General features: G+C 37.1%; 1 pseudogene; it reads left to right on the top strand.

Annotated features, from left to right (window-relative positions):
* Positions 1–16,456: 16,456 nt before the first annotated feature.
* LOC124896820 lies at positions 16,457–26,813 on the top strand (annotated as a pseudogene).
* The last annotated feature ends 381 nt before the right edge of the window (positions 26,814–27,194 follow it).

Here is a 27,194-nt window from a genome sequence, read left to right as displayed (position 1 = left end):
TAGGGACTTTGTACCCATCTGGTAGGTCTACTCCCGGGTGAACACATAAATTGTCATACCCCAAACCGTCGTGGTCCCTGGCTCCATGAGACTCTTTGATCCTTATGATCTCTTCCTTCATAGCTAGAAAATTCCTTTCATGTTGGGTTCTCTACTCTTTCTCCTTCTCCTCGTAATGGTCCATCTCAGGGTTAGGAAGGGGTTCATAAATATCAGGGGATATGATGGGTTGAGCGGGATTTGGAAGGGAGGCTTGATTTTGCAGAAGAAAGGAACTTGGTTGGTAAGTAGGGAGGTGTTTTGGAATTTTGAAAGGTTCTATGGAATTTGTGAGTAGTTTGGTGGAATCTGAGAAGGATTTTGCGAATTTGGAAAGGAATTTGGTGGACTCAGGGATAGATTTGATGGATTTTGCAGGGTTGGGAGTGAATCTTGTGGATTTGGGAATGAGTTTTCTTGATTTGAAAATGTGTTTTGGGGATTTGAGAATGGATTCGGAGATGGGTTTTGTGGGTTAGAGATGGATTTTGTTATGGTAGGCACATGGGTTATTTTTGTGATTAGTGTTTTGGACAAGTGGAGGGGCAGAGACGGACGATATGTTATTTGGCTGATCCCCGAGAATAGGTGTGCTGAGGGGAGAGATTTGGAGTGGAGTCTCGTGTCCTCCTGGAGCGGAGAAATTGACGGTGATGGCCAATTTAGCCAAATCTCGAGTGCGATTTATTTCCTCCTGAAGAATTTCTAACTTTTTTGCAAGTTCCGCAATCATTTCATTTTGTTCCGCTATCACATTGTCCCGGATAGTCAGTGCGCTTTCTTCGTCATTTCCTGTCATTTCTGAATGATGGTCAGAGGATGGGATTTTGTGCGCTTTCGATCGAGTGAAGTAGGTATGTTCTGCCAGCTTATATCAACATGGAGTAATTTCTATTATCTATAAAGTAAAACAACTCAAAGGCAGATGTGTTAGTTTCCGTATATGATAAGTAATGCAAAATATTTGACAGGAAATAACCACATGGAGTTGCTTGAGTCATAGCCAAATTCATCCATAGGACATAGTGGGTGAACTTGCCTTTGATCCAAACAAATGCACATAAGCACATAAAATAGTTATATCACACAAAACATTATAATAACGCGTATCCTAGTTGGGGTGACCCTTTTTGAGCCAAGGGTTCAGGCCTAACGATTTTTGAAGAAAATATATGCTTCCTTGAAGTCAATCCATTGACCCCCAACTCATATAGACACGAAAAAGGCATAAATTCCTACAAAAGATAACGAAAAAGGGATACAATCTTTACTGAAAAAGAGAAATAACATGAAAGAAGATAAGTTCCCGCGCAGGGGAGATAGAAAAACTAGCTACTGGAGGCGCCTTCGTCTGCCTTTGCCTTTTTTTCCTTGTTTACCTCCTGCTATTTGATACCTATTGATGATAAGATGACTCCCGCATAATTGCGCCTTGCAGTCGTAAGTCGTTTTCTCTATACTATCGAGTTGGGAGGCTATGCTATCATCCAAATCGATCAGACATTGCCTGGCATCATCAACTTCTTGCCTAGATCTTTTCAGCTCTTCCCTCAACATACGTATTACTAAAGCGTACTCCATGTGTACCTGCCGGTGTGTAATTTCACTTTTCTGGAACTCATCTTGTAACCTGTGGAGCCGAATTTGATGCTCGGATTCTACATCTACAACCCGAGTAGTCTTATTTGGTCCCAGAATCAATGCTCCGGCGAGACTCTTTTTCAACCACTCTTTGTAAGTATCGCTGACTTCAGGGTCATGCTCTATATGGAAAGTCACTTCTGTCCACCTTCTTCTTATCCATCCATTTATCATGCCGTCTTTGAGTGGAGACTCACTTTCATCGTATTCGGTGAAAAACCTAAGCATGGGATCTATTTGTGGTGCCTCCTGCTTGATCTCGAATTGCCTAAGAACTCTACCAGGATTGTAGGGCCGGGTCCCCCTGAGACCGGGAAGCACTAGGAAAGGCCACTTGCCCCCTCGAATGGTGTATTTCCCTGAACGAAGAGAGTTAATAAACCATTACACGTCATCATCTCTTAATTCCCCAAAATTCTTAAACCAAAATTCGTGAGATGCTTTCCTTTTGAACCTGTGTAGAAACCACATGTTGTGCGAAGCTAGCATATCCACCCTTGTTTTATGATCAGGTTGTACCATTCTCGAATCCTTTACCAAATGCTTCATCATCCACCATTGTAATATGAGGTTGTAACCTTGAAAGAAACGATTTTTGACTTGACACCTTCCCAAGACTCGATATATGTCGGCGACAATCATGGGAGCTAAATTGTGGAATACCTTGGTAGAATCGTAATCTACTCTAAATAAAAGTGCATGGGTCACCGTAACAAACCTTGGATGAATTGTGCCATTTTCCCCCCGTGGGAACACCATGGTTCTGAGTAGACCTACCACAAATGCAAAGGCTCTCATCTCCTTCCATTTTGCTTCGGACTCAAATTTATGTGCAAATTTGTGGAAGGCATTGAATCTTCCAAACTGATGATACAACTCCTGAAAAGTGATATTTTCTCCATCACATTCCCCTAGCCAGGTGTCGTCGTCAGTTAAAAATGCCTCTTTAATTGTTTGACAGTCCCACATGGCAGGAATTAAAATGTTCTTATCAGGTTTTTCCTTTCTCTTGAAACACATTTCAATACTCTCATAAAAAATTAACAATTCTTCGATGGTAGGAGTCAATTCCACATCCCCAAAGCGAAACACCATATCTGATCATCCCAAAAAGTCATAAGCACAAGGATCATTTTAGGCCAAGCGTCCATTTCGATCAACGAAGGCAGGTGCCCGATGTGTGTCCTAACAATTTTTGTCTCATCTGGACCCATATAATCCCACCACAATTTCAGGTAATTGTCAGGTTTGGTAACTATTTTGAACTTTTCACGAGAATGCAATTGAGTCATAACTACATAAAAGAAGACAAAAATAAGCCTTTCCCCGACCCCAAAGGGTAATAGATTGAATTTAGACAAACATATATTTCTTCAACACATAAGGATGATCTGTCTGTGATTGATACGTGGTCAATATACGTAGGACAAGTTTTCTAATGGGCCCAATACTCCGCTCGGGTATTGGGTCATCCTAGGCTCATGCCTAAAATAGGGTTTTGGTTTCGTTCTATCCTCGGTGTCTAGAGTGGGTTTGAACACTGGTTCTCAAGCGGACAACTTGAGTTTGAAAATACAAAGAGCCATCAGATGACTCACATGCTAATAAACTATTTGTATTTCCAACACATTTTTGGAATTGATCAATAGAGGACGGTATACCCACGAAACCCCAAAACAGTTTAAATAATGTAGGAATATGCGATGCGATGTGATGTGATGCAATAATTAAACTCTACAGAATCGAAACATATAAACACATAAACAATTAATCAAAAGAAGAAATCAAACATTTGATTAGAACCTAGTTAAAAAATCCCCAGCAGAGTCGCCATTTCTGTTTTGCGAAAATTTTGACTTTTGAGAGAGTCGCCACTTAATTTTGAAAAGGAATTAAGAAACCTTTAGAGAGTTACTTCAAATGATTCAAAAGAGAAAAATCGTTTTAAGTTAGAGATTCTAGATAAGCGGTTCCTATTAACGTTTTAGGAAGGTGTTAGGCACCTAAAACGTCCGCTAACTTGCGGTTATCCGGACTGTTTGAAAACATCTTTTGATTAACTTCTGAAAAGATTAATTTGTTGAAATAAGTAATTTGTTTAGGAAATATTTTAAGGTTTATGCAGAACCAGTTTTTTAGCGACTTAGTTAGAGATTTTAACTAGGTTCGCAAGAAAACACATAAAACAAATTAGCAAAAGTAAAAGGAAAAGGGTAGAAGCAGAAGGACTTGAGCCATTAAGCCCAAATCGCCAACCCTGTCCTAATCTAGATATTGGGCTTTCAGCCTCTCTTCCACCTGTCCTAATTCTATGTTTTTGAGTCTTTAGCTTGAGTCTCGCTTCACCTGTATTAAGTACAACTTTGGCTTCAAGGCCCAAATGAATGAATAGGGAAATAAATAAATAAATAAATAAATAAATAAATGAAAACGACAATAAGTAAATAAACAAAAATAATAAATGAGATTTTGGGGTCTCGTAGCCGCTTCAAATGATAGTACTTTAATCCATTTGTTCTTCTTTCGATTCTTAGTCTCCATACGCCACGTGATAGGCGTTTAGATACTTTTTTGGGCTTGACTCAAAGGATGGGGGTCATGTTAGCTCACCGTGAAACACAAGGAAGAAGAGTCCCTTTGGACTCCAAGGTGGTTTACATGCAAAAAAAAGAAAGAGAAGAAATCAAAACATATTTGAAATACAAAAAGGAAAAAATAGAACAATAAATGTCTTGACACAAATATTCAAACAAAAAAAAAATGATGCTAGGAAACCACATATCTTATTTAAAAGTAGGCAAATGATATAAAGAAGGGACATGTTAACTCAACAAAAATAATGTCAAGTGAAAGAGAGAATAATATCGATCCGGATGAATTCCTATGAAGTGAAAAGCAGAAGTTTGACATCAAAATGTAAAAGAAATCAAAGCATGTTCAGAATATGGGTAGAAAAAGAAGTAAACAGATTTACACATTCAAAAGCTACTAACTAAATATTATCCTATTCTACATCAACCTTAGAAGTATAAATGCCAAGTGCTATCCCACAACATGTTTCTACTATGGCCATTTAAGGTACCCAAGTCTCAGCGATAAGCGAATAGACAAAGTTATATCATAATGGGACAGATATTCCGGGCCTTTTTCGCAAGACAAAAGACTTAAAGGTTCTATCGAACTTATACTCATGGTCCTATTTAAGGGGAAGAAAACATAAAGGGAACTGGGAAGAGGGCCCGTGAGACTGGAATACAAGACACGAGTCAGCTCGAACAAGGGTGATTCATGCATATAAAATAAGATAAAAGGATTAGAACACAAACTTACGCTAATCCCAAAAGGTAGGATACTGCACAAAATGTATAGACCACATATCCAAAAGTCTACAACTAAACAAAAGATATCATATACCAAGTGAATACAAATTCATTACTCAAGGAAACCGAAACTAGCATGAAGTCAAATCAAGACATGGTATAGGCTACCATGTTCACTCTAGACTTTACATTTTCAAACACATTAGTATTTCACACATAAAAAATAAGTACTGCTACAATTAAACACATAATAAGGGAGAGGGGACTAACTAAGCAAAATTTAAGCCAGTCAAAGGACCTTTTACAATAATCTGGATCGATAGTTTGATAAAGAAGTATTTTTACACTCACACAAGAACCCTCAATCAACAAGTCAATCACTTGAAGAAAGTTGACATTTCACAAATATTTTTTTTAAAGTCTTTAAGAAGCAATATTAAGGAAGATAAGGGAAGAACAAATAAGCTGACACTAACACGATCAACTTACTAGACATTTATTCATTCCCACATAATAGACATTAACCATATTAAACATATTCAGTGTAATAAAACAAGGAGGACCCTTTTTTTAAACGTGTATAACATCCAAACATATCTATCCGAAGGTTGTTATCGAGTTACCAACTACATCAAATGACTGTTGGTCATAATTCAAGAAAGTCACTCATGATCATTAAAGGCGAAGACAAAAAAATTACCCACTAAAGCTAACAGATATATTCTTTGAAGAGTACTAATTATTATTTTTAACATATTTTGATACATCAAGCATTAGTTCTAAAGCCACATTGTAAGACAAATCAAAACAAGTCCATGAAATCAACGTACATACACATTTGGGACGTTTTAACTTAATAAGACATCAAATACAAGAGCCAAAGGTAAAACATCCAATTCCTAAACTTTGTTTCAGTTGTTCTAAGTCTTATTAAGTTGTCAACTTCAGCTAAATCATGAATCAAATGCTATGGCCCGAATTAACTCAACGAAATCATAAAAATCCTAAAATCCTATGGCCTTCGAGGTTTTCTATAGCACATAATCCCAGCACACAACACATTACTATAACACAATCCTAAAGAAGGAGATGAAGAAAAGAAAACCACATCAAAATTAAAATGAAAAAGAGGTGTTTACCTCTCTCGGAGCAGGGAAACGGGGCAATGAGCTAAGATCGAACTCTTATCACCACCAGAAAAGTTCAGCACCATCGTAAACACTCGACTAGCTAACTATTTCTCCCTAAAATCTTTACCGAACAAAGTTGCTCTTTCCCCAAAACCAAATTACTCTTTTCTGAAACCCGCCTTCTCTTATCCAAAAGAAAAATTTGTTCAACCTAGGTTTTTAGAAAATTTTCTAAACCCCAGAATTATCAACCTCCAACGAATCCCCTTGAATTTTTCGATCCTATAGCAGTGTAACGCCCTAGAAAATGGGTCCCGGAGCGTCACACGGTGCTTGAGGCTACGAGTAGCCCCAAGCTAACCCTTTGAGCCATTTTCATTCAGTTCAACATAAATTAGCAGGGTTTTCATAAATAACCCTCAAATATCAACAGAGTAATCATCATCCAAGAATAAAAGAATTTTAGAAAAATAACAAAATACGACTTATTAGTCAACTCCCAACATCTATACTAGTTTGACAAGCCTCTAAGAAAATCAATAAAACCAGTGAGCCATTGAGACATGCCCTAACTGACTCATACTCAGTTATCAAATGTAAATAATTCCATGAAACCAACATCAGACATCACGTCCTCGAAACATGAGGACTCACCACAACAAAGGATGTAGAACAACGTGCCCAAAGAATTACTGTCAAACTTGGAACTGAGCACCTGAACCTACATTCTGAGAAAATGCAGCCCACATCCGAAGATGTGGGTCAGTACCATGGAAAGGAACCGAGTATATGGGGGAATATGCAGTTGTATAAGCATCATCATCATAAATATTTATAAGAAATATGTAGGATGTATGAAAGACTCACATAGCCCGAAGAAAATCATCATAATCATGAGAGGATGAAATAAGTACAATAACACATGTGCGTCATCATATAATTTGTCAATCACTTTCAGTTTATCAAGAATATCAATTCTCATAATATAAATATCATTTAAATCTTTCAAAAGAATAATTTTCACAATTCCACTTTCAAATCACTTCACCATTCACCATAGACACAAGGAAACACACACACACTGGGAGATCCCTATAACCGACATAAACCATGTGAGCTACATGGAGTCCAACGTACAATCCACGTTGGGGAGAGCTGTTCTATCCTTGCCATCGGAGTAGAACTATTGATATCAAATCCGCACAAACTAGTGATTACTATATAAATTAGCCTCAGGCTCACTCCTACGGGGGCATGTAGTTCTAGGAAAGTAAGATCGTTTTATACCTCCTACTCGGTGCTAAATATTTCTCCCGAACTAAGCTCAGATCATTTTAAAGACAATCCACAACAAAATAATTTCAGTAACATATAAATATACATCGAGAGCCATCATGCTTCCCACCTATCAAAATCAACCACGTTGTGGATTTCTTTCACACTCGAGTTCAAAACAACTCTATTAAGACCAAAAGGTCAAATCATTCAAAATATATCAAATATTCAATATCAACATGCTTATAACACACACTTTCTAAGAAAAAACACAATTTCCAATGGGGATTCACGACCCAAATATCAAAATCATGATAAATATCGTTCAAGATTCATGCTTTATATCACCACACATGTAAATTCATCTTTCAAAATCATAAACATCAAGATTTTATAATAATCATCATAAGATATGGGTTCATGCTTCAAATTCATAAAAATCAAATAAAAATCATGCCTTTGTAAAGAAAATTACTTTTGGGTACAAGAACGAAAGAGAGTTCTTGTTGAAAAACCCCACATACCTTGAATGATGAAATTTATATCGATACTCGTTTTTGAGATGTTAATCGTGCCTTTGAATGATGGTTCTTGGAGTTCTTGAACTACGAACTTGGAATCTTGAATAAATTTACAGAATTAATGGTGAACTTTGGAGGTTCTTGAAGTTGGATGTAGGAGCTTAGGTTTTTCTTTTTGAGGAAGTTTGATGAAATATAACATATAATGCTTCTAATAGGATTTAATATAGGGTTTGGACGGATTTTGGGTGAGGAGAAATGACCAAAATGCCCTTAAAAATCAAAACAATTCTCGAATCTATCCTTTGGTGAACTGTTTTGATAGTCTGAAGTAGATCAACCAAAAAGTTTTACTCCGATATTCAAATTGGATGAATCCAATTTCATTAGAAAGAGGACTCTCATATCTTTCCGTTGATATATAGTATCTCACCCAGATCATTGTGTACGAGGAGTTATGATCGTTTGAAGTTGACCCAAAAATTTACTTTTGATAGGCTGAAGTAGATCGACTATAACTTTTTGCTTCGATAGACAAATTAGATGAAACCAATTTCATTGGAAAGAGGACTCGCAGAGATTTCCGTTGATATATAGTAGATCACCCAGATCATTATGTACAAGGAGTTATGATTGTTTAAAGTTGGAGCAATAATACGCCAGGCCTCAGTACTTTTTTCTACACGTTTTACTGTTCACTACTATTCACAGTTCGATCGGAATGTTCATAACTCGTCGCTCGGGTGTCCATTTTGGATGATCCACATATCGTTGGAAAGCTTATTTGATACTCTACGTAATGGTAGGTCATAATCTAAGACAATTTGCACGAAAAATTTATAATTCATTCTAGAAAATAGAACCCAACACGTTTACGCACAAAATTTCAGTGAAAAATTTTCTAGAGTATTACATCATCCCCCCTTTGGAAACATTCATCTTCGAATGATGCTAGACATGCCAAGATTAAATAGGGAATAGAGCATACAGCTAAAACCATTCGTTAGACTCATCACCACATCGTTTCTCACTCTGAATGCAACATAGAATGCATAAATTCAAGAAACTATAGCTGAACACATAATAAATGACAGCTGAACTGCTGCAACTTTTATCAAAAGTGCATGATTTTGGAAAGAACGGTACCTTCAGATTGATCAGAGTTCATGGAAACTAGGTGCAGGTACTTGGATCGCATATCCGCCTCAGCTTCCCAAGTTGCACCCTCAACAGATTGGTTTCGCCACAACACCTTGACCAAGGGAACTTCTTTGTTCCTTAGTCTTTGGACACTGAAATCAAGAATCTCAATAGGAATCTCATCAAAAGAAAGATTTTCTTGAATGTCAGCACTCACAGAGGAATCCACTACCACAACATCGCTAATATGCTTTCTAAGCATGGAGACATGGAATATTGGTTGAACAGAGGACAACTTGGAAGGCAACTCGACTTCATATGGTACCTTACCAACACGGGTAAGAATTTTATAAGGACCAACATAACGGGGACTAAGCTTCCCCTTCTTTCTGAATCTCTTCACCCCCTTCCCCTCATGGGTGAAATTTTTAGATACACTAGGTCACCAACTTCAAACTCAAGGTCTCAACTTCTAACATCCGCATATGACTTCTGATGACTCTGCACAGTTTTCAACCTCTCCCTAATCAACTTAACTTTTTCCATAGCCTCAAATACCAAATCAGGACCACTCACAGCCATTTCACCCACCTCGAACCAACCTATGGGTGATCTACACTTCCTCTCATATAAGGCTTCAAATGGAGCCATGCCAATACTAAAGTGGAAACTGTTATTGTAACCAAACACTATCAACGGTAAGTGATCATCCCAACTTCCCTTAAAGTCAAGTGCACAAGCTCTCAACATATCCTCTAAGGTCTGGATGGTCTGCTCAGCCTGACCATCGGTCTGCGAATGAAAATTAGAACTCAAAAGCACTTGGGTACCAAGACCCTTCTGAAAAGCTTTCCAAAATTACAAAGTGAACTGAGTACCCCTATCCGAAATAATAGACAAGGGAACTCCATGCAGTCTGACTAGCTCTCGGATATACAATCTAGCATAATCCTCAGCAGTATATGAAGTATGAACAGGCAAGAAATGAGCAGACTTAGTCAACCTATCAACCACAACCCAAATGGAATCATGATGGCGTCGGGAAGGAGGTAAACCAATCATGAAGTCCATATTTATCTCTTCCCATTACCAGGTGGGAATACTAAACTCTTGCATCATACCACCAGGTCTTTGGTGTTCAACCTTAACCTATTGGCATGTTGCACACTTAGAATATTGCGCCTCATCCGCTTCAGCCATAATCCTCTGTCTCAGATCATCAACATTCGAGACACACAATCTACCCTGCAATCTCAATACACCATCTCCCTCTTAGGAGAAAACCTCAACTTTTTGGTCTTTGACTGACTCCTTCATCTGACCAAACTAGCATCTAAGTATTGCTTTTCCTTCACTTCCGAAACTAAGGAGGATTCGGAACTACTCTGAACCCCTATACTACCTTCAGCAGAGTCAAACAACCTAACCCTCAATCTATCCAAGCGATGTACATCACGATCCAACTCTTTCTTACCTTCTACCACATGCAAAACACTACCCATGGACACTCTACTTAGGGCATCCGCCACAATATTGGCCTTGCTCGGATAGTACAGCACACTCATATCATAGTCCATTAACAATTCTAACCATCGTCTCTACCTAAGATTCAATTCTCTCTGTGTAAACACATACTGCAGACTCTTATGATCAGTAAAAACATCAACATGGACACCATACAAATAGTGTCTCCAGATTTTCAAAGCAAACACAACAATAGCTAACTCAAGGTCATGGGTGGGGTAATTTTTCTCATGGGGTTTCAAATGTCTAGAAGCATAAGCTATTACCTTACCCTTCTGCATCAATATGCAACCCAACCAAACTTTTAAAGCATCACAGTACACCACAAAACCATTAACACCATCAGGCAAAGTAAAAATAGGGGCTGAAATGAATCGACTCTTCAACTCCTAAAAACTCTTCTCACAAGATTCAGACCACAAGAACTTTACTTTCTTTTAGGTCAACCGAGTCATAGGAGATGCTATAGAAGAGAAACCCTTACCAAAATGGCGGTAATAGCCAGCTAAACCCAAGAAACTTTAGATATCAGTCAGAGAAATAGGTCTAGGACAATTTCTAACAGCTTTGGTCTTTTGGGGATCAACTCTAATACCCTCAAAAGAAATGATATGACCCAGAAAAGCAACTGATCTTAGCCAAAACTCACTCTTACTGAACTTGGCAAATAACTTGTGATCTCTAAGGGTTTGCAAAACAGTTCAGAGATGATCAGAATGTTCATCCTCACTACGGGAGTACACCAGTATATCATTGATGAACACTATGACAAACATATCTAGATATGATCTGAACACTCGATTCATGAGGTCCATGAAAGTTGCTGGGGCATTAGTTAACCCGAAAGACATAAAAAGAAACTCAAAATGGCCATAACGAGTTTGAAAAGCGGTTTTTGGGATGTCACACTCCCTAACTTTGAGTTGATGATGGCTAAAACGAAGGTCTATCTTTGAGAAATAACTTACACCTTGCAATTGGTCAAACAAATCATCTATTCTCAGAAGGGGGTACTTATTTTTTACGGTGAATTTATTCAGTTGGCGGTAATTAATGCACATACGCAAAGAGCCATCTTTCTTTCTCACAAACAACACAGGAGCACCCCAATGAGAAACACTGGGCCTTATACGGTAAGGAAGAATAGAAATGAGCTGATTATTAGGAAGAAGATCAATCCTGAACTCTATCTCTCTATCAGGAGGTATCCCTGGGAGATCATCCGAAAAGACATCAAAAAACTCATTGACGACGTTAACAGACTGGAGAGTTGGAGTCTCAGACTTAGTGTCTTTGACTCTAACCAAATGGTAAATACACCTCTTGGAAATAAGCTTTCTAGCTTTGAGGTAAGAGATAAAATGACTCTTGGGTGACACAGAATTCCCAGACCACTCAAACACGGATGCACCCAAAAACTAAAACTTGACCACTCGGGTTCGACAATCAATAGAGGCATAAGAAGAATACAGACAGTCCATACCTAGAGTCACATCAAAATCTACCATGTCTAACTCAATCAGATCAGCCAACAAGACTCTATGAAGAACGGTAATAGGACACTTTTTATACACTTTCTGGGCAACAATCGAATCACCCACTGGGGTAGAAACTAGGATAGGCTCAGGAATAATCTCAGGACTCATTTTAAAATTCACAGCAGTCAAAGGTATAACATATGAGAAACTGGATCCAGGATCCAACAAAGCATACACATCAAACTGAGATATACGAAGCATACCAGTAACAACATCGGGAGAGTCCTCCTGTTCCTGGTGGGACGGTAAAGCATAGAATCTATTCTAGCACTGCCCGCCAACATTGCTAGAAGAGGCGCCCTGAACTGGGGCTGGGCGAGTCACTGGAACTGGAGCACTAACGGTCTGAGTCTGGGTCTGAGGGCGATAGTCACGACGCCCTTGTCCATCCTATGGCTAATTTCTAACTCTATGACCCATGTCACTACACCGGAAACAACCCCTCTTCTCACCCCAACACTCATCTGAATAAGCCCTACCACACTTAGGACACAGGGGACGATTTGGCTTACTGCCAGCACTGTACTGGGACCTGGATGCATATGACCTGGTACCTTACTCCTGCCTACCTCTAGGTATAGGAGCACTAGCAGATGATGGTGCTGGCATAGACAAACGATCCTAATACTGAGGGTGACTCCCTCCCTGCGATTTAGTCTGACCCTGTCCGTACTGCTCGGACCTAGCTCTTTTATTTCCTCTCATTCTATCTCTCTCCTTAATCTGGTCGGCCTCAATCTGTTGGGCATGAGTCATCAGCCTAGAAAGATTTATCTCACTATTCAGCATAGCAGACCTACACTCCTTAACCATATAACTAGACACTCCAGTCACAAACTTACTCATACTAGCCCGATTATCAGCCACTAAGTCAGGAGCATACTTGGCCAACTGATTAAACTTTAGCCAGTACTCCCTAACAGTCATAGAGCCCTGTCGCAGGTTCATAAACTCTTTCACCTTTTCCTCCCTCATCTCCAAAGGGAAAAACTTATCCAGGAATGCATCCTGGAACTCTTGCCAAGTTGTAGGGACAGCTCTCTCACCTCTACCTTTCCTTCAAGCAACAACCCAGTCATAAGCAAGGTCTTTCAACCTATACGCAACCAACTCCACACTATGTTCCTCAGATACATGCATCACCTGAGTAATCTTTTGCACCTCCTCTAAAAACAACCGTGGATCCTCATCAGACTTGTACCCATAGAATTCCAGCAGATTTATCCGCATGAAGTCGCGGATCCTGGCAGCAACTAAATCATCTCCCTGCTGCTGTGGAGCCGGGGCTGGGTTGGCCTGAACATTTGCAGATACAGCTTGGGCCAGCGCTTGAAAGGTTGCTCAAAATTTAGTATGAGACACATTTTCATTCAATGGGTCAGGGGTTGAGGTTGCTGACCATCATTATTTCTTCTCGCTCGACGTGGACACATATTTCTGAAAGAGAAAAGCACGAATCAATAGCAGAGAGAGACACTTTAAGTACTATAGACTTCTGAAAGAAAGAATCATACTTTTTCTTAAAATGTCTTGTAGTCTCTTGGCGCGCTACACACCGATGATCAAGACTCTACTTAACGCAGCTTGTCAGACTCCCTAGGACACCTTAAAACCTTAGGCTCTGATACCAAGTTTGTAACGCCCCAAAAAATGGGTCCCATAGCACCACACGGTACTTGAGGTTACGAGTAGCCCCAAGCTAACCCTTTGAGCTATTTCATTTAGTTCAACATAAATCAATGGGGTTTTCATAAATAACCCTCAAATATCAACAGAGTAATCATTATCCAAGAATAAAAGAATTTCAGAAAGATAATAAAATATGACTTATTAGTCAACTCCCAACATCTATACTAGTCTGACAAGCCTCTAAGAAAATCAATAAAATCGGCGAGCCATTGAGACATGCCCCAACTAACTCATACTCTGTTATCAAATGTAAACAATTCTGTGAAACCAACATCAGACATCACGTCCTCATAACATGAGGACTCACCACAACAGAGGATGTAGAATAGCATGTCGGAAGAATCACTGTCGAACCTGGAACTGAGCACCTGAACCTACATTCTGAGAAAATGCAGCCCACATCCGAAGATGTGGGTCAGTACCATGGAAAAGAACCGAATATATGGGGGAATATGCAGTTGTATAAGCATCATCATCATAAATATTTATAAGAAATATACAGGATGTATGAAAGACTCACATAGCCCGAAGAAAATCATCATAATCATGAGAGGATGAAATAAGTACAATAACACATGTGATTCATTATATAATTTGTCAATCACTTTTAGTTCATCAAGAATATCAATTCTCATAATGTAAATATCATTTAAATCTTTTGAGAGAATAACTTTCACAATTCCTCTTTCAAATCACTTCACCATTCACCATAGACACAAGGAAACACACACACACTGGGAGATCCTATACCCGACATAAACCATGTGAGCTACATGGAGTCCAACGTACAACGCACGTTGGGGAGATCCGTCCTATCCTTGCCATCGAAGTAGGACTATCGATATCAAATCCACACAAACTAGTGATCACTATATAAATCAGCCTCAGGCTCACTCCTAAGGGGGTACGTAGTTCTAGGAAAATAAGATCGCTTTATACCTCTCACTCAGTGCTAAAGATTTCTCTCAGACTTAGCTCAGATCATTTCAAAGACAATCCATAAATATACATCGAGAGCCATCATGCTTCCCATCTATCAAAATCAACCACGTTGTGGATTTCTTTCACACTCGAGTTCAAAATAACTCCATTAAGACCAAAAGGTCAAATCATTCAAAATATCTCAAATATTCAACATCAACGTGCTTATAACACACACTTTCTAAAAAAACACAATTTCCAATGAGGATTCACGACCCAAATATCAAAATCATGATAAATATCGTTCAAGATTCATGCTTTATATCACCACACATGTAAATTCATCTTTCAAAATCATAAACATCAAGATTTCATAATAATCATCATAAGATATGGGTTCATGCTTCAAATTTATAAAGATCAAATAAAAATCATGCCTTTGTAAAGAAAAGTACTTTAGGGCACAAGAACGAAAGGGAGTTTTTGTTGAAAAACCCCACATACCTTGAATGATAAACTTTAGATTGATACTCGTTTTTGAGATGCTAATCGTGCTTTTGAATGATGGTTCTTGGAGTTCTTGAACTAGGAACTTGGAATCTTGAATAAATTTGCAAAATTAATGGTGAATTTTGGAGGTTCTTGAAGTTGGATGTAGGAGCTTAGGGTTTTCTTTTTGAGGGAGTTTGATGAAATATAACATATAATGCTTCTAATAGGCTTTAATATAGGGTTTGGATGGATTTTGGGTGAGGGGGAATGACCAAAACGCCCCTAAAAATAAAAAAAATTCTCGAATCTATCCTTTGGTGGACTGTTTTGATAGTCTAAAGTCGATCAATCATAATGTTTTACTCTGATATTCAAATTGGATGAAATCAATTTCATTAGAAAGAGAACTCTCATATCCTTCCATTGATATATAGTATCTCACCCAGATCATTGTGTATGAGGAGTTATGATCGTTTCAAGTTGACCCAAAAATTCACTTTTGATAGGCTGAAGTAGATCGACCATAACATTTTGCTCCGATAGACAAATTGGATGAAACCAATTTCATTGGAAAGAGGACTCGAAGTGCTTTCCGTTGATATATAGTAGATCACCCAGATCATTATGTACAAGTAGTTATTATTGTTTAAAGTTGGAGCAAAAATATGCCAGGCCTCGGTACTTTTTCCTGCACGTTTTACTGTTTACTACTATTCATGGTTCGATCGGAATGTTCATAACTCGTCGTTTGGGTGTCCGTTTTGGATGATCCATATATCGTTGGAAAGATTATTTGATACTCTACGCATTGGTGGGTCATAATCTAAGACATTTTGCACAGAAAATTTATAATTCATTCTAGAAGATAGAACCCAATGCATTTACGCACAAAATTTCAACAAAAAATTTTCTGGGGTATTACAAGAAGCAAACCAAAAATAAAAATCCTCTAAAAATTAAAAAAAAAATTTGAACCCTCAGAATTTCCAACCTCAAAGCCTCAAACCTTCCCTGAGAAGAAGACCCCCCAAACAATGACCCTAAAGATCTTTGTATAGAAGGTTGAGTTGGGGTCCCCCTTTCTTTTGAAATTCGAAACCTAGGAGCCAATTTACAGGTAAGAAATTGTACCCAATTCAGATTTCCTCAGAGAATCCTAGATGGGTGAACCAATAAGATTTTGGGAAAACTTAATCCTCCTCTCAACCAATAAAAAATGTCCAAATATGTACCCGAATTGTACCACTAACCCAAAATTTGTGGAATTATCCGTTGGAGGGACGACACCTAGATGCGTTCTAGAACACTCCCGAGCTTTCCTCGTACAAACCCGTGCTGGGAGAGCACATGACGAGTATGGAGAAGGTCGGGTCAGTTTGGGTCTTCTCGAAATGGGTTTGGTTCGATTGAAATTGTTGGTTGGTAGAAACCGATGTCGTCATTTTCGCTGATGCTTGTAGGACGTATTGGTGTTGTGGTCGTTCGTTTGTGTTGAAGAGGAGAAGAATCAATATATAGGCCGGGTCAGAGGGATTTTGGGCTTATTGAGGATGCTGTATATTATTTGGGAGGGATTGGGCTGGTTGGGCTAACTTTAAATGTTATTGTTGCTGAATGTTAATGGGTCCAATTTAAAATAAAAAGGGGTAGAAATTTGATAATTTAAAAAATGGACAAATAAAATTAATTTTTTAGCCAATTTTACTTAAATCTTAACCAAATTGGATATCAAATTGATCAATTTCATCGCAATTTTGATCAACTTGATTTCAATTATGATCAAATTTAATAAATTGACTAAATTTAAACGAGATTCGATACGAATTAATACCTTGTTTAATCTTGAGCTTTTTGATTTGATAAAACTAAACAAATATTTATCCAAATAAATTATTTTTTTAGAGTAAAATTATATTCAAATCAAAATTTTAATCATTTGAATTTATTTTCAAAATAATCCTTGATAAAAAATTCAATACTCCGTAAAATAAATATTTAAGTAATAAAATTATATAATCTCGTATAACTGAATACGATAATATATAATCGCTACTTAATATGATAAGTTTACCCAAATAAATACTTTGAAAAGATTCTTATTCAGATAAAATATATGTTGTGATTTAATTTAAAACTCAAGAAGCTCGAAATTAAATTTAGTCGTGGAGGGCAAAAATTAGGTGTCAACAGTTACGTTAGTTAGAAGCTTAAATAATTCAGCTTCAGTTAATTTACAATTTAGTCCCAATAGGTTTTAAGTTCAAGTTTTGATTATGTTGCAATTGCCAATTATATTTGAGTGATTGGGCACTTTAGGTCCACTGAACGGCACTTAACTTTTTGTACTAGGAGAGCGAGCTGAAACTTGTACTCCACTCTTTCTATTGGCTATTTAAGCATTGGATGGTTCTTGTTTTGAAGCAATGAATGACAAATGCTTAGCTAAATATAGAATAACTATTTTTTATCTTTATCTTATTTCCCTTTCACTGTTTTATTATTGTTTACTGCGTCTTCTTCCTTAACTCACAACAGTCTGTGGATTCATGATGTTGTTGGCAGGAGGGTTCTTGATTTTGACCTATTTATTGAGAATTATTTGGTGGCTGTGAATGGGAAATGTGGGTGTTTAATGGAGGCTCACTATGTTCTTAATGAAATGCCTAAATGGCACGTCCTTTCTTGGAATTCAATGATTAATTGAATTCCCACAGGCCAAATTTATCTCTTGAGAATATCTTATTTCATATGTATGCCAGGTACGGATGTTTGACGGAGGCCATGCGAATGTTTGAGCGGATGGTGTTTTGGGATGTGTTGTGGACTTACCTGATATCTGCTTATGATATGAGTGGTCAAGGCCGAGATGTAGTTGTTGTTGCTTTGTCTTTAAAAAAGTGCTGGAATGTGGTCTTCAATTTCTGATTCTATTATTTTTACATTTATTCTTTCCGCTTGCAGGATTGCTACAAGGAGAGTACTATTACAAGCAAGTGACAAAGTACAAGACTTGTTGGCTTTCTTTATGTTAATGCACATAGCTGATTATATAAGAAAATGATATAGGTGACAAGAGCACTGCTAATTAAGTTGATGTGAATTGTGTTTGCAAAGGAAATAAAGAAAATAGGACAACAGAGCATGTGTGAACATACTTTTACATAAAATATGTGTTCTTAGTTTGTTCAACTCGAATATATTAAGTAGGTAGTTGGAAGTTTAGCAGCTTGTCATATGGATTCCATGCTATATAGACTTTTTAATTAAGTTAGGAATATTAAAATAAGTTTGAAACTTTAAAAGCCACTAAAGCTTATTCGCTAATTAAGTCTAGGAATATTTTCACCTAATTGAAAGCCATTTTCCATGGTTCCAGCCTTAGGATTAAAATATTGAAGGAGGAAAAAAGACAAGGCAAGAAAACATAAGTGCGTGAAGCATGTGGCTCTAGATTAATAATACAGTAGAAATGCATGTTTAAAGACTTCAAAGAGGAGTTATCATATATTTGCTGTTTTTAAAATAGCATAGAAGATACGTAGAGATTTTGACCTGGATAGTCACCGTCATAAATTAGTTCTTGTGGTGCTTTCTGTTTGTACCATTTCCTAGACACATGCTGTTGTTGTCCTCTAGATTCTGCCTGCTATTCTGATTAGTCTTCTTTGGTGTCTTCAACCCTTTTTTACTCCGATAGTCTAGTTTTTTATCTTCCACTGTTTGTCAAATGCATGCATTTTTTTATCTTTCCTTGTCTAGCATGAAGATTTATATAATGTCAACTGCGGATGTTGTAGTAGTCGGTCATCTTTATCTATATTCACATTTATTCCTGTCAAGACTTTGAAGCTAATTGATATAAATGTCAGCCCCTTCTTCCACAATTTTGCAGCAAATGACTGGTTGATTCAACGACTGGAAACTATTATTGTAATTGTTCTTGCATCCTCAACACTTTGCATGGACTTTAAGTTCAGGCATGCGATGAATTAATGTTATTCTTGGGACTAGATAAAATTTTTGTATTATCTTTCCTTTACTTTTCGCCAATGTTGAACGGAACAGGTTTTCTGATAACAGGCTATTATTCTTTTGCAGGATTCATTTGGATGGCTTTGTCCTATGGTCTTTCCTTAAACACATCTCTTGTCTTTTCAATTCTAAACCAACGCAGGCTAGCAAATTACATAATTTCTGTAGAAAAACCTCACCAGTAAATGCACATTCTAAGTGAAGCGCCTGAGATTGTAAACGAGAATCATCCACCAATCGAGTGGCCAACAAGGCATAAAGTGTTGTTTTCAACATTTTTGGGTACAAGAATCTGTATATATATGGAACAATAACTTCAACACAAGTTCAAGTCTAAGACAAGAACACTTATGAAGTTCTTTAACACCTTCAACACAAGATTACGAATAATCTATCCAAGAAGTATGTTAATTTTCATAAATGAGATGAAACAAAATTTTTAAGGCCAAGTCCCCCGACTTCACGGAGTGTCCTTAAGGAATAATTCCCCTCACTGTACCCGAGGTTATGAAATCTTCCTCCCAAGATAAAATGGCCAAATAAACCAACTGTAGCTGTACCTCAAACAATTGGAATCTCTTCGAACTCACTCAACGATTTGATTGATCACACGAAATATTTTGAAGACAAGAAGAGTTTGTATTTCAGAATTTTTTTTTCATACCTAAACATGTGGATAAATACAGGTTTGTATAGAGCCGTCAAGTGCCCCTTCCGAAAAGTGGCAATGGTTCATCCGAAAAGGTGTATCCTTTGGAAGAGTCATGTCTTTTCATTTGAAACATTGTATTTTTTTTTTAATGGAATCTGAACAACCACTCCTTTTCCAAAACAATATGTCTTTTCATAAAGGGTTGTATCCCTCCATTTTTCATTCACACCAATTGAACCCAACAATCCCCCACATAAATGGGGAATGACTATTCTTTGTAAAACTTTACGGACAAATATGTGATCATCAAGACAATACTGATTGCATCTGGATAAGTGGGTTTCCCTTTGAACTTTTCGTAGTAAACATACATAGGATGCACTTGGTCAATCGATAGATTTGATATCTTTGAACCGTCAAGCTTTAATGTACACCTAGACAATACATGTCACACAACCAACCTTTTACCATCTATGGTTCTTACAGTTTTGTTCTTTTCAGCTATGAACACGTTTTGGTTTCATGAGAGCTTAGAGAATAGGCCTATACTAACATTCTCCTTGAAGCGGCTTCCACTTCGCCCTCACATAGGTGATTTCTAAACGTTAGATCCTATAGATTAAACTATTCGATCAAATCTGCCAAATTTAGATAATCATTAAAAGACTTCACACTATAAGTCTTATCCTTGTTTACTAAATATTATCTACATCATGAGAATAAGTTGGGTATTTGACAATGTTGAACCTGTCAGACACAATTTTGTTTGATCTCCTTGAACCTAGCTCTTGGGATCTCCAGGCTGCTAGGTAAAGTTATCGCCATACTGACTTGTCCTAGGACTTAAACCCATTCCCTTGGATGTTCTCTCAACTCCTTCTCTAGATAGGCCTTTTGTAAGTGGATCTGATATATTATCTTTTGACTTCACATAGTCAATAGTGATAATTCCACTAGAAAGAAGTTCTCGAATGGTATTATGTCTCCATCTTATGTGACGAGATTTATCGTTGTAAATAGTATTATGTCTCCATCTTATGTGACGAGATTTATCGTTGTACATCATTCTCCCTGCCCTACCTATTGCTACTTGGCTATCTTAGTGTATACATATTGGTGCCACTAGTTTGGGCTAGTAAGGAATATCTTCCAAGAAATTTCGGAGCCATTCTGCTTTTTCACCGGCTTTATCTAATCTGATAGATTTAGATTCCATTGTAGATCGAGCAATATAAGTCTGTTTGGATGATTTTCAAGAGACCGTTCCTCTATCGAAAGTAAATATATATCCACTCGTGGATTTTACTTCATTCGATTCGGTGATCCAATTTGCATCACTATATCCTTCAAGTAGCGCTGTATATTTACTATAATGCAAAGCGTAGTCTTGAGTGTATTTAAGATATCCCAAAACTCTTTTGATTGCTATCCAATGAGTTTTATTAGGACTACTCGTGTACTGACTGAACTTACTTAAAGCGCATGCTATGTCTGGTCGTGTACAGTTCATTATATACATTAAATATCCCAATACTCTTACGTACTCCAACTGTGAGTCATTTTCACCTTCATTCTTTCGAAGTGCAAAGCTCACGTCCAATGGAGTCTTGGCAATACCGAATTCCATATTCTTGAATTTGTCAAGTACCTTTTCAATATAATGAGACTGTGACAATGCCAACCTTTGTGAAGTTCTATGGATTCTTATCCCTAAGATCACATCCGCAACTCTAAGGTCTTTCATATCTAACTTTCTCTCGAGCATTTGTTTCATTGTATTTATGTCAGAAATGTCTCTACTGATGATCAACATATCATCCACATATAAACACACAATGACTTGGTGATTTGGAGTGTCTTTAATATAAGCACATTTATCACATTCATTAATTTTGAATCCATTTGCCAATATGGTTTGGTCAAACTTTGTATGCCATTGCTTAGGTGCTTGTTTTAGTCCATAAAGTGACTTAACAAGTTTACACACATTATTTTCTTTTCCTGGAACCACAAAACCCTCAAGTTGTTTCATGTAAATTTCTTCCTCCAATTCTCTATTTAGGAATGCAGTTTTCACATTCATTTGATGGATTTCAAGACCATATACCTCCGCCAAGGCAATTAACATTCGACTCGATGTTATCCTTGTTACCGGTGAGTATGTATCAAAGTAATCAAGGCCTTCTTTATGTTTGAAGCCTTTTACAACAAGTCTTGCTTTGTATTTTTCAATAGTACCATCCGCTTTCATTTTCCTTTTGAAGATCCATTTAGATTCTAAAGGTTTGTTTCCTGGAGGAAGATCAACTAATTCCTACATATGCTTTCTAAAGATTGAATCAATCTCACTATCGATTGCCTCTTTCCAAAAAAATGAGTCCAAAGATGTCATCGCTTCCTTAAATGTTTGAGGCTCATTTTCTAAGAGAAATGTTGCAAAATCTGATCTAAACAAAGTTGACGTTCTTTGATGTGTACTACTTCTTGGATTCTCATCATTATGTACATTCTCACTTGGTTCATCTCGAGGTCGTTTAGACCCTCTAATAGACTGTTCATGTCTAGTTTTATATGGATAAATATTTTCAAAGAATTTAGCATTATCTGATTCAATTACCGTATTTTCATTAATATCCGGGGGATTTATGAACCAAAAAATGACATACTTTACTCCTTTTAGCATATCTTATAAACACGCAGTCCACTGTCTTAAGTCATATCTTAACCTTTTTAGGCATAGGAACTTGGATCTTTGCTAGACACCCCCACACTTTGAAATATTTCAAGTTGGGTTTCCTTCTTTTCCATTTTTCATAAGGAATTGATTGTGTCTTACTATGGGGAACTCTATTGAGTATTCGGTTGGCTGTACGGATAACCTCCTCCCACAAGCTTTGTGCTAAACCTTAACTTATAAGTAAGGCATTCATCATTTCCTTCAAAGTTCGGTTTTTCTTTTCGCAATTCCATTAGATTGAGGTGAATATGGGGTCGTAGTTTGATGGACAATTTCATTCTCTACACATATCTCGATGAAGGGAGATTTATATTCTCCGCCCCTATCACTTCTTATAGTTTTGATCTTTTTCTCTAATTGATTTTCAACTTCGGTTTTGTATTGCCTAAACGCATCTATTATTTCATCCTTACTATTTAGCAAGTAGACATAACGATATGTAGTTCAATCGTTACTAAAAGTTATGAAATACTTTTTCCCACCACGTGATGATATTGACTTCATATCACAAATGTCAGTATGGATTAAGTCTAAGGAATTGGAATTTCTTTCAATAGACTTATACGGATGCTTAACATACTTTGATTCTATACAAGTTTGACACTTTGATTTGTTGCACTCAAAGTTTGGCAAACCTTCTAAGTTAATCAGTTTTTGTAGTATTTTATAAATAACATGACCTAATCGTTCATGCCACAAATTAGGAGACTCAAGCAAGTAAGAAGAATCTGAACTTTCATTGATTTAATATTCATTACATTCATTTTGAATAGGCCCTCATTGAGGTAGCCTTTTCCTACTTATACTTCTCCTTTACAAAGTACAATTTCTTCAAAACAAATATACATTTGAATCCGTTCTTGTCTAGAAGTGAAACAGAAATAAAGTTCTTTCGCAACTCAAGAACATACAAGACATTGTTAAGTGTCAACACTTTGATGGAAGTCATCTTCAAGCACACTTTTTCTATTTCTTCCACTTTTGCAGTAGCGGAGTTTTCCATGTAGATCTTTTCTTTTACTTGAGTCGGAGCGAATGTCGAAAACTACTCCTTGTTAGAACAAACATGGCGGGTTGCACCAGAATCCATCGACCATTCGTAAGAATTTCCCACCAAGTTGCATTCGGAAAGCATAGCACACAAATCATTTATTTCTTTCTTAGACTAAGCCAGATTTGCTTGGTCCTTCTTCTTTCCTTTCTTTGGGGCACGACAATCCGTAGACTTGTGCTCAATCTTGCCACAGTTGAAGCACTTTCCCTTCAATTTCTTCTTGGGTTGATTGTTTTCTTTTCTAGTCTTCTTTCGCTTTTTATAGTTGTTTTGGTCATCTTCTACAATGTTTGCTCAACTCATTGCAGAATTGCCTCTTGACCTTCTTTCCGCAGCCTTATTATCTTCTTCAATGCGTAGTCATACAATCAGATCTTCGACTGATATCTCCTTATATTTGTGTTTCAAATAGTTTTTGAAGTCTTTCCACATAGGTGGTAGCTTCTCTATTATTGCCACTACTTGAAACGCTTCATTCACAATTAAACTTACAATAAAGTTCATGTGAATACTAAGAACATTTTTAAATTGTTCAACAATGGTATTTGTCAAAATCATACCTCCCGCTAGGAAATCATGGATGATTACTTGCAGTTCCTGCACTTGGGAAACAACAGACTTATTGTTTATCATTTTGTACTCCAGGAATCTTGCAACAAAGAACTTTTTAGTTCCGGCATCCTCCGTCTTGTACTTCCGTTCTAGTGTTCCCCATAACTCTTTTGTAGTCTTGGTTCCGCTATACACATTGTAAAGGTCATCTTGGAGACCACTCAAGATATTATTTCTGCAAAAGAAATCTGACTGTATCCAAGCCTCCACAATCATGAAGCATTATTTTTCATAGGTTCCCTCGGGCACCTCCGGAGCTTCCTCAACCGTGAACCTTTGAAGACAGAGAGTTGTGAGGTAGAAGAACATTTTCTGCTACCATCTCTTAAAGTCTATACCAACGAACTTTCCGAGTTTCTCCTCTGGTGCCATAGCTTGCGGAGCATTAGTACGACTCATCGTGGCAATACTAGTTGCTGCCATAGTCGTTCCAACATCATGCATTTGACTATCAGTCGTCATTTTCCTGTCACAACAAAATAGAACCATTAGTATGTCAAAATACTACTAATAAAGTTGTAGCAACTTTAAACATCTCTTGTTTCTAGTTTAACGATAAAGTTTTTATAACTTCCAATCGGCAACCAAGTGATCTTTAACTTGTGATAAAGATTTTAAGTCTTCAAATCACTAGTTAAGTTCAAACGGAGTAGAAAGTTAAAAGCTTTAATCCCCAGAAATCAAGCAATACAGATTCCGAAAAAAAAACTTTCGTGAAAAGAAAATTTCACCAAACAAGCAAAAAAAATTATTTTTTTTTACATTATTCCTTAAGATTGCTGTTTTTCAACATTTTCGGGTACAAGAATCTGCATATGTATGCAACAATAACTTCAATATAAGTTCAAGTCTAAGACAAGAACACTTATGAAGTTCTTTAACACCTTCAACACAAGATTACGAATAATCTATCCAAGAAGTATGTTAATTTTCAGAAATGAGATGAAACAAAATTTTTAAGGCTAAGTCCCCCGACTTCATGGAGTGTCCTTAAGGAATAATTGCTCTCACTGTACTCGAGTTTATGGAATCTTTCTCCCAAGATAAAATGGCCAAATAAACTAACTGTAGCGGTACCTCAAACAATTGGAATCTCTTCGAACTCACTCAACGATTTGATTGATCACACGAAATATTTTGAAGACAAGAAGAATTTGTATTTTAGAAAAAAAAATTATACCTAAACCTGTGGATAAATGCAGGATTATATGGAGCCATTAAGTGCCCCTTCTGAAAGGTGGCAATGGTTTATCCGAAAAGGTGTATCCTTTGGAAGAGTCATGTCTTTTCATTAGAAACATTGCGTCTTTTTCTGAACAGACACAACTATCTGAACAACCACTCCTTTTTCAAAATAATATGGCTTTTTATAAAAGGTTGTGTCCCTCCATTTTCCATTCACACTAATTGAACCAAACATAAAGTTGAATTCAAGATCTGCAGGTAAATTATATCTAACCACCCCAATTTCTTATATTTAGCATATTCAAAATTAGTGTAATTCAAAGCAGATAAGATATAGGAAAGATGTCCCGTTTGTACTTAAGGGGGCCAGTTATACAATTGAAGGAGGTCAGAAAATTGGCATTGTTGGTCCGATTGGGAGTGGAAAGACAATACTCATTGGTGCATTATTTCAATTAGTAGATCCAACAGGTGGAATAATTTTGGTAGATGGAATTGACGTTTCTAAAATCGGCCTTCATGATCTAAGGTCCCATTTTGGGATTATACCTCAGGACCCTACACTTGTTAATGGAACAGTAAATACAACTTGGACCCCGTAAGTCGACATACTGATGGGGAAATATGGAAGGTAATATTAGTTTATTACGCGTTGTGTCATTTTTGTTTTTTTGCATTAAATAAAAGAATGTGTATTGTATCAAAAGTGATCTTTTGGTTTGTTTTTCTAATTCTCATCTTCAATAGGAAAGGTTCTTGCAAAATGTCATCTAAAAGAGGTTGTTAAAGAACTAGAAAATGGACTTGACTCATTGGGTAAGCTCTCTGAATGCAGGACTGATTAGTTTATCTGTTGGTTTTTGTCCAACCATTATGGAGTCATTACAGTTCCGGAAGATGGATTAAAATGGAGCATGGGGCAGCAGCGATTTTTCTGTTTTGGGACGTACTCTTTTGAAGAAAAGCAAGATTTTGGTATTTGACGAAGCTTCTGCATTGATTGGCAATGCCACTGATATGATCTTGCAGAAATCTCAGGACAGGATTTATGAACAGTATTGTTATTACAATCAATAGGATACCTATAGTAATGGATGGTACAATGGTTCTTGCCATTAGTGATGGTAAGACTTGTTTGTTTACTTTCAGACATGTTAATCCCATAATGTTTTGTGTAAAGTGACTTCAACTTTGGTTGTGAATACAGGGGAACTAGTGGAGTATGATGAACCTATTGTGTTCAATATGTATGGAGGAAGTGTGAATGAAAAATGGAGAGAAAATGGTAGAGGGAAAGAGACACTAATTTAGAAAGTGTACTCCCAAATTAGAAAGTTCACTAAATCTTCCACATTGGTGGGAGAAGAGAACTTTGAAGTATTTTTAATAAAGAATACTTACTCTATATGGATAGTGAGGCAAGAACAATGTGGTGCCTCGAGTCGTCGTCTTCGTCGCTCGCTCGGCTCGTCTTCAAATTTGGATTTGGATTTGGATTTGGATTTGTCAAATGATCGATCGATGAGATCTATCTTTTTGGACAAAATTTATTTGATCAAAATCTGATCCGAATATACCAAAGGAAAAATGACAGAAATGCAGAAAATTTTTCTGTGTTTTATCCTCCATTTGTATGCATGTATATAGTGAACTGATGTACTATTTCGAACTAACTGATGCAATGTTATGAAC

This window comes from Capsicum annuum, chromosome 3 (genome assembly GCF_002878395.1).
Source record: "Capsicum annuum cultivar UCD-10X-F1 chromosome 3, UCD10Xv1.1, whole genome shotgun sequence".
NCBI lineage: Eukaryota > Viridiplantae > Streptophyta > Magnoliopsida > Solanales > Solanaceae > Capsicum > Capsicum annuum.
This window is presented reverse-complemented; position numbering and strand designations above follow the sequence as displayed.